Source organism: Patagioenas fasciata, chromosome 1, assembly GCF_037038585.1.
Source record: "Patagioenas fasciata isolate bPatFas1 chromosome 1, bPatFas1.hap1, whole genome shotgun sequence".
NCBI classification, from domain to species: Eukaryota; Metazoa; Chordata; class Aves; order Columbiformes; family Columbidae; genus Patagioenas; species Patagioenas fasciata.
The window spans coordinates 185,938,887-185,957,534 of record NC_092520.1 but is presented as its reverse complement, the minus strand read 5'-3'; the positions used below and the strand labels follow the sequence as shown (position 1 = coordinate 185,957,534).

General features: G+C 35.6%; 1 protein-coding gene across 1 annotated transcript in view; it reads left to right on the top strand.

Moving 5' to 3' along the window:
* IMMP2L (inner mitochondrial membrane peptidase subunit 2) overlaps positions 1 to 18,648 on the top strand; it is a 456,167-nt gene that overhangs the window by 173,738 nt on the left and 263,781 nt on the right. The window lies entirely within an intron of this gene.

Here is an 18,648-nt window from a genome sequence, read left to right as displayed (position 1 = left end):
TTTAAGACTGCATGTGCGATTGTGAACTTAGCATATTTTGAACACTTGAATATCTCGTATTGAATATAGTGGTGCTTGATTCCTACTCTGAAGAGAAGTTGATAGAGCAAATGATAAAACCACCACAGCACTCTGGGTCTGAGATTATACATGTACTAAATTTTATTCTACTATCTAGTCTTAAAGTCAATGATTGCAAGATTAGAAAATTGCAAACATGTCCTTATATGAATTAATCTAAAAGCTGACTTCTGTAGTTTTTCTTGTTTTTAAGGTGGGAATCAACCTTGCTGGTTATTATAAGTAACAATAATGTATGCATCTATAATTTTTTATATGTAATAAGTAGGCTTGAGATTATGAATGACTCATTCTACTGTGAAATTAGTGGCAATCTTTTTTTTTTAATAAAAAGAAGAAAGTAAGGGTGTATGAGCTAACTACTCACTCAGAAAAATTATTTTGGAGAACTGTTCACTATAACATCTTGAGACAATTAGAAAAATGAGATTTCCAGTACACAGAAGTTGAATAAGCAGTAGAAAATATGAATCTTTCTCCTTTTTTTTGTTTTCAAACTAGACACAGTGTATTTTGTTGTGCACAAGGGAAAAATATCCGTGTACTTTATAAAGCAGTAATTCATGCTGAATGGATATGAGCAGTCATTCAGAGAACAATTGATTTCACAGTATTGTAGACTGGGTTGAAACTTGTGCATTCATTGCACTATATGCTATTAAAATTCATATATAAAGTTCACATTAAAGTGGCTGTTTCAATAGGAAAATATTTTAAATGTGAAACTTGACCATCTTAACTGCAAAAGGGGATTTTTTAACCAGTATCTCCAAACCAACTGAAGTGTGAAATCTCTATGAAAGTGGAGTAAATAGAATAAAATATTAAAAATTGCTAAATATTTTGCTTTACTGTTTTTAAAATAAATTGCTAAGAACTATGAAAATTCTTTAAGAGCTTTGATATTTCCTAGAGTAATGTGAAGCTTTTAGTTGGTACTTTTTATAGATACTAGGAATATGTATGTTTAGGAATTCCTGCCATTCCAGCCAGTAAGTCTGCTTCATCAGGAACCCCGCTTAAATTCTTCTCTGCAAATGCACATATCACAGGGGCAGGACTCCAGGTGGGGTCTCACCAGAGCGGAGCACAGGGGCAGAATCTCCTCTCTCGACCTCCTGACCACACTGCTTTTGATGCGACCTTCTTTTTGATGATGCCTTCTGAGCTGTGAGTGCACATTGCTGGTTCATGTCCAGGTTTTCATCCACCAGTGTTCCCAAGTCTTTCTCCTCAGGGCTGGTTTCAAAAGAAGAAATGGTGGCTTGTTTGCAGTTGACATGAATGTGAAATTTGAATCAAGGAAGGGCATCAAGGTAATGATGCAGTTAAATGTGTGATTAGTGTGAAATTACATTAAGTAAGTTGTGTTTGCTGGTCTGAGTAGCAAGGAACAGAAAGAACCTGAGGCTGTAAATAGAATGGAAATTTCCTTGTCACTTACCAATCTGATACTTTAGTTTGGAGTAAAAAATTAGATTCTATGGAGGACACTATGCAAGTGGAAGATGTTGAACCAAAATGGACTTAAGTATTACAAGTTCTTCCATCATTTGTAACTTGACAAATGAAAGGAATTATTGCTGCTGTAGCATGGTCGACTCTTTTACTTTGAGGAACAGATATTAATCGAGACCTATATGACTCAAGACTTCAAGGAACAGATGCTCTAAATACCAGTTAAGTCCCTTCATCTAGTATTTTTCATTGGGTTTCCGAGGGAAGCTAAGACAATATCAGGGACAGGGATAAAAGTAGAGCTTAGACTGTCTTTAACTGGGTTATAATTTGATAAGTGCTTAGGAGAGAATGTGAAGCTCGCAGGCATCAGCTGTAAGACATAAGTAAGAGCTAGAGGTCAAACAAACTTACTAAACTGACCTTTTGTGAGAGAAGGACACTAAACTCACATTGAGGTAATTAATTATTGTTTTAAATGAAAGAGCATGATAATATCACCAGGTAAAATGAAGGCAGTTGCTTTTTCTTCAGTGTTTCTCAACAGAGGTAGCATGACTAATTAAGGTATGACTCTCCTAAATCTGTTCCTGAGGACACAATAAGATTTTGACCCTGGTTGGTACTGTCAGTTTGAATGGTTAGCTTTTAGGATCTCAAAGGCAGAAGCAAAGGTTGTTCACTTTAGTAACAGGCAGTTCTTTTGCCTGTGGACAAAAAGCAAATGATTTCAGTGGTCTGGTGCGTTTGAGGTCTTAGAGAAAACTGGTCAAAGTGTTTGTCAGCATACGTCAGAACCAATAAGCTTAGCCCGGATCAATTCTTATTGCCTGTGGTGGTAATGTTGCAGTGAGAGTTTATTTCGTGCTGTAAAGGGGAAAGAAAATGTGAAAATAGTTTGGGAAAGTTTTGTAATGAAATATTTTAAAACTAGATGCTGTTTTTTAAACTAGAGAAACACACTTGTTTACATCTATAGTGATTGTGAGATTAAATCAGTCATCACCCCAGATATTATTGCTTATGAGAAATACTTTTATTGATAGGATAACCTTAGAAACTGGGTTAGAGGGACTGGATCCTATGAACTTTAGGATGCAGGGAGGTTTTTTTGTAGTCTGCTAGAGTCAACTTCGGTGCATTGCATGACCCAGGGAGGGGCCTCATGTCCTGGTGCGATAACTGTGAGGTTGCTGTGGTTCTGTGTCCCATGGGCCCAGCCAGTGGCGAGGCCAAGCACACATTCCACATAGGGGCATGCACACACCGTATGGTATACACACTGGGCTGGCCACACTGATCAATGCAGACAGAAACCAGTTTTTTTCACCAGAACCAGCATAAACAGCATGTATAGCCTGATCTTGTTCCTTCCATCCAGCTGATCAGGATTGGAATTTGTAATTGCTCACATCCAAACCCATCCACAACCTGTGGGTTTTAGACATTCAGTTGTTCCACCCACAACTATGCTGTAGGACCCAGTTTCTTACAGTTACTGCTGCCCAGAGCTATGGGCCCCCCAGACCTGCAGTCCCTCTGGAGAGATTGGCACTGAGAAATCTCATCCAACAGAGGTTCCAGTTCAGTCTGGTGTTCTCTAGCACATCATGCACATACACATGTGGACTGGGAACTTAGATGAAACATAGTTAGGAGTAGAGCTTAATGAGGTAGGACAGACTGTGGTGAGCAGGTACAACATTTGACCAGACAAATGTACTGACCAGCCACTGGCCTACATGTGAGTGGCCCATTTTTTTCCTTATGTCTTTCTTGGTTAGAATCATAGAATAGTTAGGGTCAGAAGAGACCTTTAAAGATCACCTAACCCAACCCACCTGCCATGGACAGGGACATCTTTCACTAGATTAGGTTGCCTAAAGCCCCATCCAACCTGACCTTGAACACCTCCAGTGCTGCGGAATCCAACACTCATCTGGACAACCTGTTCCAGTGTCTCATGACCCTCATTGTATAAAATTTCATTCTTATATCTAGTCTAAATCTACCCTCATTTAATTTAAAACCATTGTCTATTGTCTGATCACTATAGGCCCTGGTGAAAAGCTGATCTCCATCTTTCTTATAAGCCCCATTTATATGTCGAAAGGCTGCAGTAAGGTCCCCCTGGAGCCTGTCATCTCAAGGCTGAACAACCCCAACTCTTTCAGCCTTTCTTCATAGGGGAGGTATTCTATCCCTCAGATCATTTTCATGACCCTCCTCTAGACCCACTTGAGCAGGTCCATGTCTTTCTTGTGCTGGAGACCCCAGAACTGGACACAGTACTGCAGATAGGGTCTCACCAGAGTAGAGTCACCTCCCTTGACCTGCTGGCCACACTTCTTTTGATGCAGCCCAGAATACGATTGATTTTCCTGGCTGCAAGGGCACATTGCCAGTTCATGTCCAAGTTTTCAGCCAGAATTCTGTCCCAGAATAAATCTGAACACCTTTTTAGTTAATAATCACCTTTAGATTGCAAAGTGTTTGAGAAAACAGTTTCTTTTCTTTAGTCACCTTGGCTGGTTTCACAGCAGGGATAACAGTCTAATAATTCTGTAATGGTCTAATGAGTGTCGATTTAGTGTACTTAGTTTTCACATACTAGTTTATTACGGTTCCTCCACCTATCCCTATTAGGATGTTGGCTACATTAGAATCCTAACATAAGTTTAAGCAAATATTTGAGAAAGTTAACTTTATCGTTAAAAGGAAAAATGTTTTGGTTTTTTTTTTTTCCCTCTGTGTTTACTAAAAAATAAAAGACTCTGTAATTGCATCTGGCTGCAAAAAAAAAAAATCACAAATCTCCTTAGCATGTTGTTAAGACATCATTAGAACTCATTGGCACATGAGGAGGATGCTTTGAATGCTAAACACTTAAAATAATTAAAAAACTGTTCAGATGAATCCATGAGAGAAGAGTCCATTAAAAGCTGTTAAACATGAAGGTACATGAAAGTTGCCCTGGATGAGGAAGTCCCCGAGGTCTGAGAATTCGAGGAGATGGTAGTGTATTATAGGAAAGCGTCATGGATTGTCACCTTGGTCCTATGCCATTCAATAGGCATCTTCTGTTCAGTGTTGTCAGAGACAGGATACCAAGCTGGGCAAGCTTGTGATTTGAATAAATATAATTCTGTTTCTACGTGTACTCTTGGCTGTTAATTGATTGCTTAGTAATCAGAATTTAATATATCTGTAACTCAGTTTACCATAAAATTTTCTCCTGTGTTCCTTATTCTCACTACCCCATGGTATTATCTCATCTCCATTTACAAGCTCCACTTATTATCAGCTTTTTCCTTTGTGACTGAATGTCTTGATTTATGCTGCATTTTCCTTGTATATTTCTGGCAATTTCCCTGAAGGAACAGGTGGATACTGTCTTCATTTTTTGTTCTTGTTTGTATCCTTTTTGTTTTGTTTTTCCACCTACTCTTTCCACTTGTCCATTTTAGTGTTATTAATTACAGCACTTCCAGAGGACTATCCAAAGCTCTAAGCAAGGTGTTGTATGGGCTGAACTTTTCCTTTGGACCACTTTGGAAATATTTCGATATTCCAAATTAGCCTGTGCTTTTCCAAATTCTTAACACAGGTGGCACTGTCATCATAATGGTGAAACTGCATGTTTAGGCTTACACTCCAGGACATTACCTTACTTATAAGTGAATTATTCTTTTTCAAACTGAAATTTCAAGCTTGAAGACAGAGTGAAATGTTAGAAAGGAAGGACTGAAGGTATAGAACAAAGCCATGCTCCAAAAAAATGAAATTTTGAAATAATTAGCAGTACAAGAGGAAGGATTTTCTGGATCGTCAGTTTCATATTTTTTTGAAAGGAAGCAAGTAATTTGAATCTTTTTTTGCATGTTGATGATTTTTTCCTAAATTTTTTATATTCCAGAAAAATGGATACTAGTTATAGCTAGTTACTTATGTCTGCACTGGGAAAAAGAAGGAAACATTCTTCAGTTTCACAGTCTGTTGCTCTACATTTATGCAAAATCATGCCATTTAGAATTTAGTCCAAAAAAGTACACTAAGTGTATTTGGAGTAAAGCATTGCTACATATTTAAAAATTATGGAAAGAGCTGTCTGCATTCTGAATACAGTTTTAAAATTTAGAAAATTAAGAGACCTAACAGCATACCAAACGACAGTGTCTCTACAACAACAGTTCTTTGAATCATTTGAAAAGGAAGAAGAGGATATTCCTGATCAAAACGTTGAAGTAATTTCAGCTAAAATATTTCTGCTTCTCTGAGTACGTTACATTGCATGTATAATCTCTGGGAGCATAGATCCTTGGCAGAATTTTTCATGTTGGAAGGTAAGTCATCTAGTTCTACCTCTTGCTCGAAACAGGATCAACTATGAAACAGATTATCTTCCTTATGGTTTTGTCCAGTTGGGTCTTGAAAACCTCCACAAATAGAAATTTTATGATATTTCAGTGCAACTTGTTCCCATTATTATTTTCCTTATAATTAATTATTTTTCCGATATCTAATTAAAGCCTGTTGCCCTAAAATTCAATTTATGGTTATTGCTCATTTTCCTGCTATGCACCTCAATAGCATGCCTGGCTCTGTCTTCTTAGTAGCCACCTCTTAGATACTGGAAGGCTGCTACTTATTCTTCCAAATCCTTATTTTCTCCAGGCTAGGCAGGCCCAACTGCCTCGGACTTTTTCTCAAGGTGAGTGCTCCAGCCCCTCACAGCTTCAGAGCCTCCTGCTAAGCTCACTCCAATGGATCGATGTCTTGGATGGGGGACAAGCGGGGATCAAAAATCAGATGCAGTATTACAGAGGTGGTCCAACTGAGTAAAGGGGAATAATTGTTTTCCTCAGTCTACTGGCTACTCTCATGTCATTACAGCCCAGTATACTGTTAGCCAACTGGCCTTAGGACTCCCAGGTCTTTTTCAGCAGAGCTGCCCCCCAATGAGGCACTCCTAGGTTTGTAGTCATTCAGGGGTTAGTCTATCCTGGGTGCAGGACATTGCATGTGTCCTTGCTGAACTTCCTGACAGCCTGTTGGCCTAATTTTTCAGCCTTTCTATATCCCTCTAAATGACATAAAATATATTGACTGCATCGTCCAAATTAGTGTTGTCAGATTGATAAGGATTTTGTCTCCTCCTCCAGGTCATTGATAAAGATGGTAAACAGGTTAAATCCTAGAACAGACCCCCGAGGAACACCACTTGTGACTGGTCTTTAAACAGTACAAATAATTAACCACTACCCTTTGAGTGTGGAGTTTTGTCCAAACTACCGTGGCTAGTACTGTGTATTTTAGCACCTTTGTGTGTACAATCTAGGTATAGGAATGTGGGGTCTTTCCAAGATAATCAAGGCCAGTGGGAGTGATATTAAGCTAATGTGCCTTTCTGTCAGACCAATAATGTTCAAATGCACTTGGACCCTGACTGTGTAAAACCTGGAAGTGCTGCACAGCACTTTATGGACTTGCTAATTCAGACTTCTCCAAATGGCATCAGAGAGGTGTCTTTGAGTGTAGACATATCCTCAGAGACTCAACAGATCAGCTTGGTTTTAGCATACAGACACCTAGTTGGCTTATTTAGTCTCTCTTACTTCCAAGTTTTCACTGAGTTTTCAGTTAGTTTACTAAGAATTTTAAAATGGACTGTAAAAAATCCTTTAAAAAAATTATGTTACTGTATTCTATCTGTCTCTTCTGCATCAGTATTTTTTTAATATAATGTAAATATATTAACATATATAGCTTAATATTAAATGGAATAATTATTGTCTCCCATCTTTCCTCTTCTGAATTTTATTGTTTTTGTTTTCTTTGTTCTCCCCTCTACTCCTGACTCCCCTTTTCTTTTTGTTCAAGCTTTTAATCTGTGTGACAATGGCCGACTTATTTTTTGTGGAATACACTTGCTTTGGATATGATTTAGAATAAACTTGAATACATTCCAGTGTCTGTTTTTATTGCCTTTAAAGGGATTTTTTGAGTTAATCCTTTAGAATTAATTATCTTAAAATAATACTGAGACTTCTTCAAAGCAACAAAAAAATTGCTGTGGCTCTGGTAATGTTTAGAAAAATCACAAACCTGAATTGGTTATTAGTGGCATTATAATTGATATTGTTAAGCAGCTCCTGGACTTTGAGTTGTGTCTTTAATTAGAGGCAGCAGTGCCTCCTTCCCTCTGAGATTTCTTTATGGAAGTATTTGGCTTAATAACACAGGTTTATCAGCTTTCAATTGTCTTCTGGATGAAACCTCCCAAGTGACACTACCTGTTTTATCTTCCTTCCTCATTTTAGACAGAATTTCCAAGTACACTCTTCTTTATTTCCTAAGCATTTACTTCTTTTCACTTTCTAATAAATAATTTTGTACTTCCTGTTTTACAATTAGTATTGTAACTTTTTCCTCAATGCTTGGTGAATTATAACTGGTAAAGTAAGGAAATTATAATTTCTCTCCTAAGTATGATTCTTTCTTGTTGATTTCAGAATGCTCAAAAAGTCAAGTTTTTGCAGCTTTTTCCTGTACTAAGTATTTTGGCCAAATCAAAGCACACACTCCTGCTGTGTGTCCTTCTTCCCATTGTTGTTAAATCTTGAACCTTCTGGATGTGTAGATTTCATGGTATCTTCAAGTTCTGTTCTTTTCCCTCTGTTCCTTCATCTGTTTATCGTTAATTTTTCTTAGTTTTTGTCACTTCCTCTTGTTCATAGTTTGTTTCCAACTACTGACTCATCTCTTGATACCTGTAATTCTTGTATTTCCAGGATGAGCTGTTAAACTTAGTGTCGTAACTCATCCCTTTTCAGCTGTCTTTCCTATATCTTTACTTTTCTCCTTCACTATCATTAAAACTACTTGTAGCACCTCTTTGTTCATTCAACTTACTTTTTTTTTCTCATGTTTATTGATTTGATGGTGTTGCAAACTTGATCTTTTAGTAAGTTTGTCCTCTTTGGATAACAATTTTTCCAGCTCCTGTCTTTTCTGGTTTATTCTAAAATACGGTTCAAAAAGATGGACCCAATTTGAAATCACTGTATCTCTGCAACCACAAGCTGACCATGAATGAAACTTCTACAGTCCGAAGAGCAGTTGGGAGGAATACAGAACATTTAAAAAAGGTTATAAAACTTGATAACTCATAAAACATTTTTCAATATTTGTGTAATTTTAGCATGTTGGGTCCATCTTTTTTAAACACACTGTGTTTCTATCATCCTATGTTACATTTTTTTTTCCTTACCTTTGACTTATCTACCATTGAGTATATACAGTTTCCGATTTTTTTCTCACTTTTATTTGTGATGCTTACGTGATCTATACGTAATTTCTTAGCAACATATGATAAGGGTGGTAGTAATTTTTTTGGTTTATTTTTTTTCCCCTTCCTTAGACATTCTCTTTATTTTCTGAATATTTATGAGGTAGTTTCCACACTTGATTAAAGTAAACCCCTGCTCACTGGAAAGTCATCTCATTATACATACAGTTTGGCATATTTAATGTAAGGATTCTAACAGGAATAATTTAGGTAATTTTTTACACATCCACTATGATGGAATTTTTATTTTGGGAAGGGAAAAGTAGAGTTCTGTTCCAGAATGCTAAACAAATGAAGAGATGCTGAAAGTGGGAGAACAATGTTGCATGACATATAAAGACAGGAAATTTTCACATGTAAGGTAATTGAAACAAAAAGAAATTTTCAAATGAAGGAGACAAAAGGAGAAGGAAGACAAGCTGAAGTCTAAGAAATCCTGTAGGAAGATAATTGATAGTTAGAGATGAGTAGCAGGAGCAAGCTCTTGAAAACTTTTTAGGTCAGGAGGAGTAAAAATCTGAGGGAAAGCTATATTGTTTATGGTATCTTAAAGTCATTTAGAATATATTGCATGGCATACTACTTTTGTAATTAGATAATATCTGAACATACAGAAGATTCTTTGCTGGTACTTAAAATTCTAGACTATCCAATATTTCCTTGATGGATATTGAATTATTTAATTCTGAAACAGATGGTCTCCACAAAGTATGCTATTCTAAGCATTTTAAATAAATAATATTGTTCTTTTGTCATTTTGTCTTAATTAAAAATATATGTGATTTTTTCAGTTAAATGAATGATGTACATTGCTTTTATACTGTCTTCAGTAGAGCCACACATATGCAAATTTTTGAGGGCTGTCGGTCAGATAGATAGGTTCACGGAGCCAGGCTTTTATCACCCAGGAGTATGCTTTGTAATGTCCAACACTTGAACAGGTCAGCGTCTCATATCATTCAGTGCAAGTTACGCACCTAAATGCTTTGGCTGGATGAGGAAGTACTGGTGGGCACTTATCTACCTCCATGTGGTAGAGAAAAAAAACAGAACTCTTTGACAATATATTTTTGTTTCATTTATTCTCAACTTTCAGTTCACTGATGTTCAGGGCTGCAGAGGGCTTTTCTGTTTGGTGTATGTGCTTTGGTGTAATGTGTTTGTTGGTATATGCGTATAAGTTGTAATATACTTTCGAAAGCCTGGATGTATAATGGCATTATTCTCTTTCTGGTTTTTGGTTGTGTTTGTTTGTTTGTTTGTTTTTTAATTCTAATAATCCAGATGTTACACAAGCTAGAAAAAACATTACTTTATCTGTAGTAGACATCTTCGATTTTAATCAGCTTTTCTAAGACCAAAGGATTGACGGCGAGCTTTAGTTAACATAATATCGTTTAAGAAGAGTTGACTACTGAAGCAGGTAGGGGAACAAACTGCAAAGATTTCAGGGCTCAAATTTTCTCTGGCTGCGCTTGAAGTTTTCACTGAAATACACAGAACAATTCAGCTTTTTATCTCTCTCCTTTTTTATTGTTCTCATGTAATTAAAAATTGTAAAATGATAACAAATAGCATGGAGAAGGATACTCTGGAAATACATTTCATGGAAGACTGGGAAAAAAATGAAGTATTAATGAAGTAGAAAGCCATTCAAAAGGAGGGCTGCATGCCCACACTGGTGGGATTTTGTGTAAGAACAAACACTAGACTAATGCTGAGGGGAAGAAATGTGAGGGGGGAGAGAGATGTTGAAGTTCCTGGAAGGAAGGAAAGGAAGTAATTCTGAATCAAACTCTGAAAGCCTGAAAGGCAACAGGGCGATGTGGACATGATAATGTAAATATACATTTATAACCATTGTGGCAGTGGACAGCGCTGTTCTGGATTGTCAAACTAAGAGTCTGGAAGTCATCCTACCTGAGTGCTGAAATCTTCTTAAATGGCTGTAGAAGAAATGGAATTGAGATAGTGGTGTGCATGTGTTGTATAATTCAGGTGAACTTATGTAAGCAGGTATTTTAGGAAGAATATTTTGGAATACAGTGTGTGGCACATGAATATTCAATATGGTACTTAGTTTGCAAAAAGTTGGCATGTACTTCTCATAAATACCTGCAGAGGATTTATGAAATAAATTATGTAAGACTTTAACACTTAAGATTGGTAAACACTTTAATTTTTGTAAAGCATGAAACCAGCAGTGAATTGGTAAAATGCATATGAGTGCATTTTAGTGTCAAGCCAAAGTAATATAAATGGATTTATATAACTTATTTTTTCTCAGAACCTATCGTTGTATTACCATTTACATAGTCTGACTAACTAGACAGTGTCATTACCTGATATATAAAAACAGGCATAGCTGATTATCTGTAGTTTAAGGATGGTAGTTGCTTTACTATAGTGAGACTAACTTTAAATGGTTGGTTTTTATTTTGCGTGCTTATTGAACACTTTGTGCTTAATTTAAAAGTGATAATTCTGACTCTATCTGTAGCCCTTTTATCTTCCATTTAAATGTAAGAATATATAGGAATAGATTATTTTCATCACATCATATTCTGTGTCGTATAAAATCATTCCACCGTTATGTCAAAGCATTGTCTTTTAGCTGTCTTTACCACTCGTCTGACAGTAACCCAGTTTCCTTGGTACTATAAAGTATTCAGCTGCATGTTTTTAAGTTTAGCTGAAAGTCATGCTAGAAACAGGGGAAAAAACCAAAAAGACATTATGAATGTTAACAGCACTGAGTACAATTTCATACAAATAAATAAGAATTTCTGACAAGATTCTGCCCTCAAATGTTATTCCCAACAGCCATCTCAAGGAATCTGACTTGTGCTCGCATGCTAGATGACAAAACTGTAAACCCTTTGACCTCTAGTGTAGTACTTGATTGCTAAAATGCTTTCTTTACAGAATCTAGGTCTGGAGTGGAAGAAACGTGTATAAGTGAAGACCATCATCACTGCTTTTTCAAAATTAGTGTTAGATATTTCTTTTTGATGTTTGTCTCTCTTTGACCAGTGCCAAGCCCATATTTATACTACTTTTAAAAGGAACATGTTCCTTCTTCTCTGTTGTGGTTCTGAAACACAGTTAATTATCAGATTAGTTTTTGTATTTCCTATTTATTCAGTTAGCTTGAAGAACAGCATCGTTTTCTACTCAGTTTTATGTTGTCCATGCTGTTGCACACCTCAGTTCAGGCATGTCTCACTCCTTTTTTTTTTTGTCTTGCAGAGATAATCTTCCCATTTATTTATCTGTCCTTCAAGGTCTAGTGACCCATATGGTGTAATTGCTAGGCTTAAAAAGATGAACAAGGTAATTCTTTCAGTGTTGGGATGCCACTAGAAACCGTTTTTAGTGAGTTTAATCCTTAAAAAAAAGAACATAAATAGATTCAATTTTTGCATCTTCATTTCTTGTCTTCTGTTTTCTATTGATAGAAGAAACTCTTATAGTCCTACTGGCTCTGGTACGGGCACCAGCTCTCAGGTCGTTTTAAGTGCTGGAGAGTGAAATAAGTAGATGCTTCTGTAGGAGTCCAGTTCTTATTTGCTTTTTCATCTGCAGCAAATAGTCTGAACTGAATAACTTGTTATTAACATGGGACTCTTCATGTTTGCTTCCTTATCTGTGTGAACCTGAGAGCTGTCTATCTGGCTAGCAAGAATATTGTCTGATCGAATTCACACTGTGCAAGTACTGACAGGCAGTCCCAGTGTGATATGTTAAGCCAAATGTCATGGAGGGATCCTATCCTTACACTGATCTTGGGAAACAGTGTAAATCTGCATGACATATGGAGATAAAGAGTAAAGTTGGTTTGGACCATCAAAAGGAATCAACCTGTATATTTCCTGATAATGGCTTGGAGAGTAGGTTTGTCTTGTGTGGACATCTTGAAGCAGAAAGCAATATCTAGGACAGCAGCTATAGCCTTCCTTGATCCTTAATTTAGCATTGAGCTGTGGAAGACTACCTCCTGTACGCTCAACTGTCCTGCTTCTGTTTTCACTTCAGCTCAAGCCAGGACACTAGGTGAGAACAGTCCTGTATTCAGAGTAGCGCTTAGAACTCAATAGTCCGTAGATTTTAGTAGGATTTTAGTAGTCTCTTCAATGGATAATTCTTGAAGGAAGAATATGATTATCTACCATGGCTGTTAGATTCTTCTAAGAAGTTATTTAGGTGTGGAAGTATTTCTCCATATACATTCCTTGCTTTCCTTTCTCTACTATTCTGTGATTGAGTTGTTATGTAACTGTATACTTTGAATGGGTGGGAGAGAATCAATGTATTCAGCTTGTGAGTGTAATCCCAGATTTCTGTATTAGGGAGATATATTTTCTAGAAATATGAATGTAAATTGTCTTGCATCAAGAATCTACAATTATGATTTTTAATATCTTGTTCTTCTGGCCATTTATTCTAAATTGCTCTCCACACCTTAATACATACAGCAAGTAGCTTTGTGATTCCCAAAAGCATTATAGCTATTTGGAGCACAGCATGAAATTGTCATCAACATGAATAACAAACAATAGCTACGTAAGGGTAGGGCAGATGGAGTTGTTTACCAGTCTTCAAAACTAATGTTAAAAAGAACATCAGCTATTTTAGGATCAGGAATAGGCCATCTGCCCAAATTGCCTGCCCTTTCAGGTTTATCTTATTCCCATATTATTGTTATTGTTTTCATCTGAATGTCATTACATTCTTATGATTTGTTTCCTTGAAAGATACTTTATCTCATTAACTGATTAACTTTACACCAGGGTTTTCTTCAAGAATTCCAGGTCTTTCTTTAATATTTATATTTTGCTAATCAAATATTTCACCTCCAAATATGATGTTTGCTCAGTATTTTTTGTATTAAGTCAGATAACATCTGTCCTTACTGGCAGTGTTGGAAACGATGTGACAGTCTGGCAACAGTAGTAGCAGGAAATAAGCAAAGGACCCACTGGGATCATGGAAGGGAGAAAATCAGAGCATTTGCATCAAAGGCAAAGAAAGAACTTTGAAAAAAAAAAAAAAAGGTCTAAAAATGAAGCTGAGAGACAAAAAAACACACAACCAAAACAACCACCAGGCGAAGGAGGTTTGTAAGAGGCATTTTTTAGCTGCCAGAGGAATTGAATTTGTAGTTTTCAGCTTCATCTGAAGGAAGGAATGACTTAATAAAAGATTCAGTTGCTTTGAAGACTGTTGATTTATAGTCTTGAATGTCTTTATGGGATGAGCTTTAGAACTAAGATTGTTAGTTCAATGAATATCAAATGTTCTACAAGAATGTCAACATTTCATATCAGCATTTTATTTCATTTTTAAGTCTTGTTGTGTAAATACTTGTATTAGTTCTGTCACTAATTTAGCAAATGAAAAAGGAATTTTTTTTTTCTCAAAATGTCTAAAGAAATCATATAAGACCATTTTAATGTTCTGAGGATGCTGAAATTTTTTGCCCTCTTCCCCTGCCACTTGTTTTCTAAATAGGAATAAGCTTCATTAACTGTAAAATAATATTTTAGATAAAAATTCATTCCCACCAAATACCTAATTTTCTGTGGAATATAGTGAAATTTCATTTTGTATGTGGTTGTTCTTTCATAATTAAGTTCCTATACATAGGCATTTAGAGTTCTTTTTTTTTTTTTTTTATGCCCTGGGATACCAGAGATACACATATAGGGTTAACAACAGCTATGAGAGATAGGAGAACATGTCCTTTGGAGCAACAACTGAAAGTCAGGAGGGATTCACGCCAAAACTTTCAAAATGAAACTGGTTATTTGTGTCCTGTTGTAGCTTTGTTTATGTCATTAATCATCACAGTTTACAGGTTATTTACATGGTTACACATTAATAAATAGTATAACTATCTTTAAAGTGTATAGACTTTTTGTAGGTGAATATACTTTCCTTTTTTGAAAGAAATATGTTGGTATTGTTTTCTTGGCATGAATTAAATGTAAAAATTATTTTTTGTAATTGTAATTCCTAGAAATTACATAGCCATAGTTTTTGTTTTGTTTGTGCTTGGTAGCTAAGACAATTATCATAATTGATCATAAAGTGACTTGTCCATTATTTGAAAAAAATATTCCACATTTATGATGATTTGCAGTCTTTCTTTCACAGTTGGCTTCTCTGAAGATCGGTCTATTACATTTGTTAAAATTGAAAATGGGAAGGCACTTCAATGCAACTGCAGCTTTTTATCCCTCTGAGAAATTTGTAGTCAAGTAGGGAGAATTTTTTCTTGAGTGTTCAAAATAATAAGTCTTTTAAACATGGCCAATTTGCTTAACCTTATAGGTATTTTTGAAAACCCTTGCTGTAGAAGTGAAATGCTACTTAAAGTAACCAGAACAACAGCTTAACCATGGTCAGTTTTCATTATTCATTACTAGTTCTACTGTAAGCTTCTGCTATTTACAAATGATGCTTGTACATTTTGTCTCAGAATACTGAAGTGAAGCTAATCATGGACAGAATTTAGTCTGATACATTATATTATTTTCACACTGTCCTATTATCCAAACATTGAAGAAGACTCAACTATTTCAGAATTTTTATTGAATCTGAAGTGACTAGCTCAGTTCTCAAGTGTCCAAGCACAGTTCTCACTAGATGGGTTACGGTCATGTATTTTAACATTCTAATCATGCAGATCTTGCCAAGCTTCTGTAATAACTCAGATTGGATTTATCCATATAAGTGAGTATTTTTTTTTAATCTTCATGAACTTTGGCATATAAATTAATTTTTGTTCCCAGTGTCTTAATTTTATGTTTACAGAATGTTTAGATAATCTTTCTCTTGTTTTGATAATCCTTCTCTTTTTCTATTGTAGATTAGTATTTTTTCTGACTATCTATTTATATCTATTTGGCCTTTTCCTGAGCAGATTGGTTCCCATTATTTCTAACTGGAAGCTGTTCAAGCATATGGTATGTCAACCAACTGACCTACAGTAACAATTGGTATGGAAGATCAACTGACGTTTTAGAAAGATGCAAAAATGCCCTTTTTTTTTTTTTTTCACCCTACCAAGCATTTTATTCCGAGCACTTTCTTTTGTTGCTCATGGGACGCAAAGGTGCTCTAAAAAGATGACTTTTGTCTATCACTTTTCCAGTTTTCCAACAGTTTTATTCAAGATGTCTTTCTGTAATTGATGTTGTGATGAATTCTCATGATCTTCAGTAGGCAATACCAGTAACTTTTTACTCTGGATATGCTTCTACACATCTTGTTTCTTACCTTGCATGCAATTGTTAATCTGTTTCCAGCTAATTTTCTCATCTTTAGTATTAGGTGAATTGTCAGTCTTGGTTTGTCTCTAGTGGTTTGTGTTCAATGGCTATCTTCTCTGTTTCGTTTAACTACATCCTTCAAAATGTTTTCATATTGAACTTTTCATACTGACTGTACGCTTTCTGCTATATAAAGTGTCTTGTCAGTGCCACACCCCTACTCTGATTTTACTCCATTCAGTTCACTAATAAGAATTGTTCCTTAAGTCTGACAGAGTGATGCTTTTCAACTTTTTATCTCTGAAACCTCAATTCTTCTGGTACTGTCTAGCATGTGAACTTATTTTCTAGACTATTTAGGCACCTTTTTCTGAAATGTCTCTTCTGATTTCAGATAACAAAGAGTATTTTATAAGATTATTATTGATCATTGTGTCTCTTCTATTACTGACCTGCATAAGACTGAGGGAAGAATCGCTGTTTTTTTTTTTTAAATTATCTTGAGGTCACTGCTTGAGGTTACACAAGCAGAATGAATTTTATTAGTGAATTTTGGAAATAGAAATTTCTTTCTAGGATGTAAATCAACATTTATTCTGTGATCTGTTCTCTAATATTTTTTAGCTACTATTTGGAGTTATGATTTCACATCGTTGTAGCTAAAACTGAAATTTAAATGTACACATGGAAGATAATATTTAGCTGTGTTAGCTGATGGAATATTGGAATTGTTTTTTGTGAATGTTTTACCGAGAAGAAAATACTTAGTATTTTTATGAGTAGATCACTACTTTTCAGTCTAGTACCTGATAGGAAGAAGTAAGGTGACTGAAATTAAAATGTGTTTTTTCAGTCTTATGTTTTGGGTTTTGCCTTGCCAGACATTCCGCACTCATGTTTGCCTTCGCTCTTTCATTAGTAGCATGTTTCAGAATGAGGTTTGAGGTCAAATGACAAGATAAAGTTAATCTATTTCTGAGCTACTGTTTTCTGGTTTGAATAATCAGTAAGTACTGCTTTTAATGCATTGGATTCCTGAGAGAAATCTGTTAAATAAATGGAAACACAGGTGTTTAACAACACTTTTCTCTGTTTCTGAGGAAATTAAATATAGCTTATTGTCAGTTCCTACCTCTGTTAAAGAGAGTAAACATCTCAATTAATAAAAGACAGAAAAATTTTAGCTCTGTGCCTTGTGTGGAAAAAACAACCTTCCTGTAAATGAAGAGGTTATTAAAAAGTATGCCATACCCCTACTAGGAAGTTCTGCCTGTACTTTTTTACAGATTTTACTGCATAAAACTGCATTTTATCTGTCAACAAAAACCCTTTAAATAAGATATTCAGATAAAGTACATAAACCCTGCACTTATTCTGTGAGGGGGGAAAGTCTTCTTATCAGTGCTCCCCATTAGACTTGGATTTGTGTGCTGTTTTATAACATTGTGCAGAGGCATTTTTGCCTGAAAAAAATAGGTCCTCATTTCTAAGCTCTAAGAGTTGTAAGTTCTAAAGGTAGCTTGATTCCAAAGGTAAGCATACAAGATGTAACTGCCAGTTCTTGCTGACAAGTGCCATATCTGCTTGGAGATGGGTCCCACGTGAGCTACCAGCTCTGTAGGAAGAGCTGTCCATGGAGCTGAGATCTGTCCTGCTATCACAGCATTACTCTGCTCAGTTTCAGTGTGTTTTATATGCAATAGCGATTCAGCAGGTGTTTAAACTTCTTTCTTCAGTGAAACATAACAATTCTATGAATATCCTACATTTTGGTAGTTTAAAATTAGTATCAAGTTCTTCTTTCTGCCTTTAACAACTTTGAAATTACCTTTACATAATTTAAACATCCTGGGATTTAGCTAGAAAAAGAATATCTTTAACATTAAAGCAAGTTATTCATTAGTACCAGGTAAAATGAAAATATTTTTACATGTTACAAGTGCTTATAGAGCAATATTTTGGAAGTATGCAGCAAACTATAAATAAGTGGAAAAGCTAATGTCTAAATACAAGAAGTCACTCTTCTTTTTCTATGTACAAAAATTCTGTCAGTGATTACACAGAAATGTTTAGTTCAACCAAGTCTAGAAGATAAAATGTATATAATTGTAGAGTTTTAAACTAAAGACTTAGAAGAAATGTTTGCTTACTCCTATTTTTACTTTGTAATTCAAGCTGCTTATGCATTCTATGAATATTTGCTTCCTTAAGCACCAGATTCAGTGATGATAATTTTTTTTCTTCATCCTTCCTACTTGTTTTCATACATATGAGCCAAAATAACATAAAAATTTTGCTGTTGCTTTCTTTGTTAAGAGGTACCATGAATTTTCATCAGATATCTTAAGGGTCAGATACTTTTTCTCTGCTGCACTTAGGAGCAGTCCCTTTTTCCATCCTAACAAAATTGGATTTAGTTTGTAATCAACATTCTCATCAGCAGCTTCTTGTGCACATTTGCTACTTATGGGCCAAATCCTGCTCCTG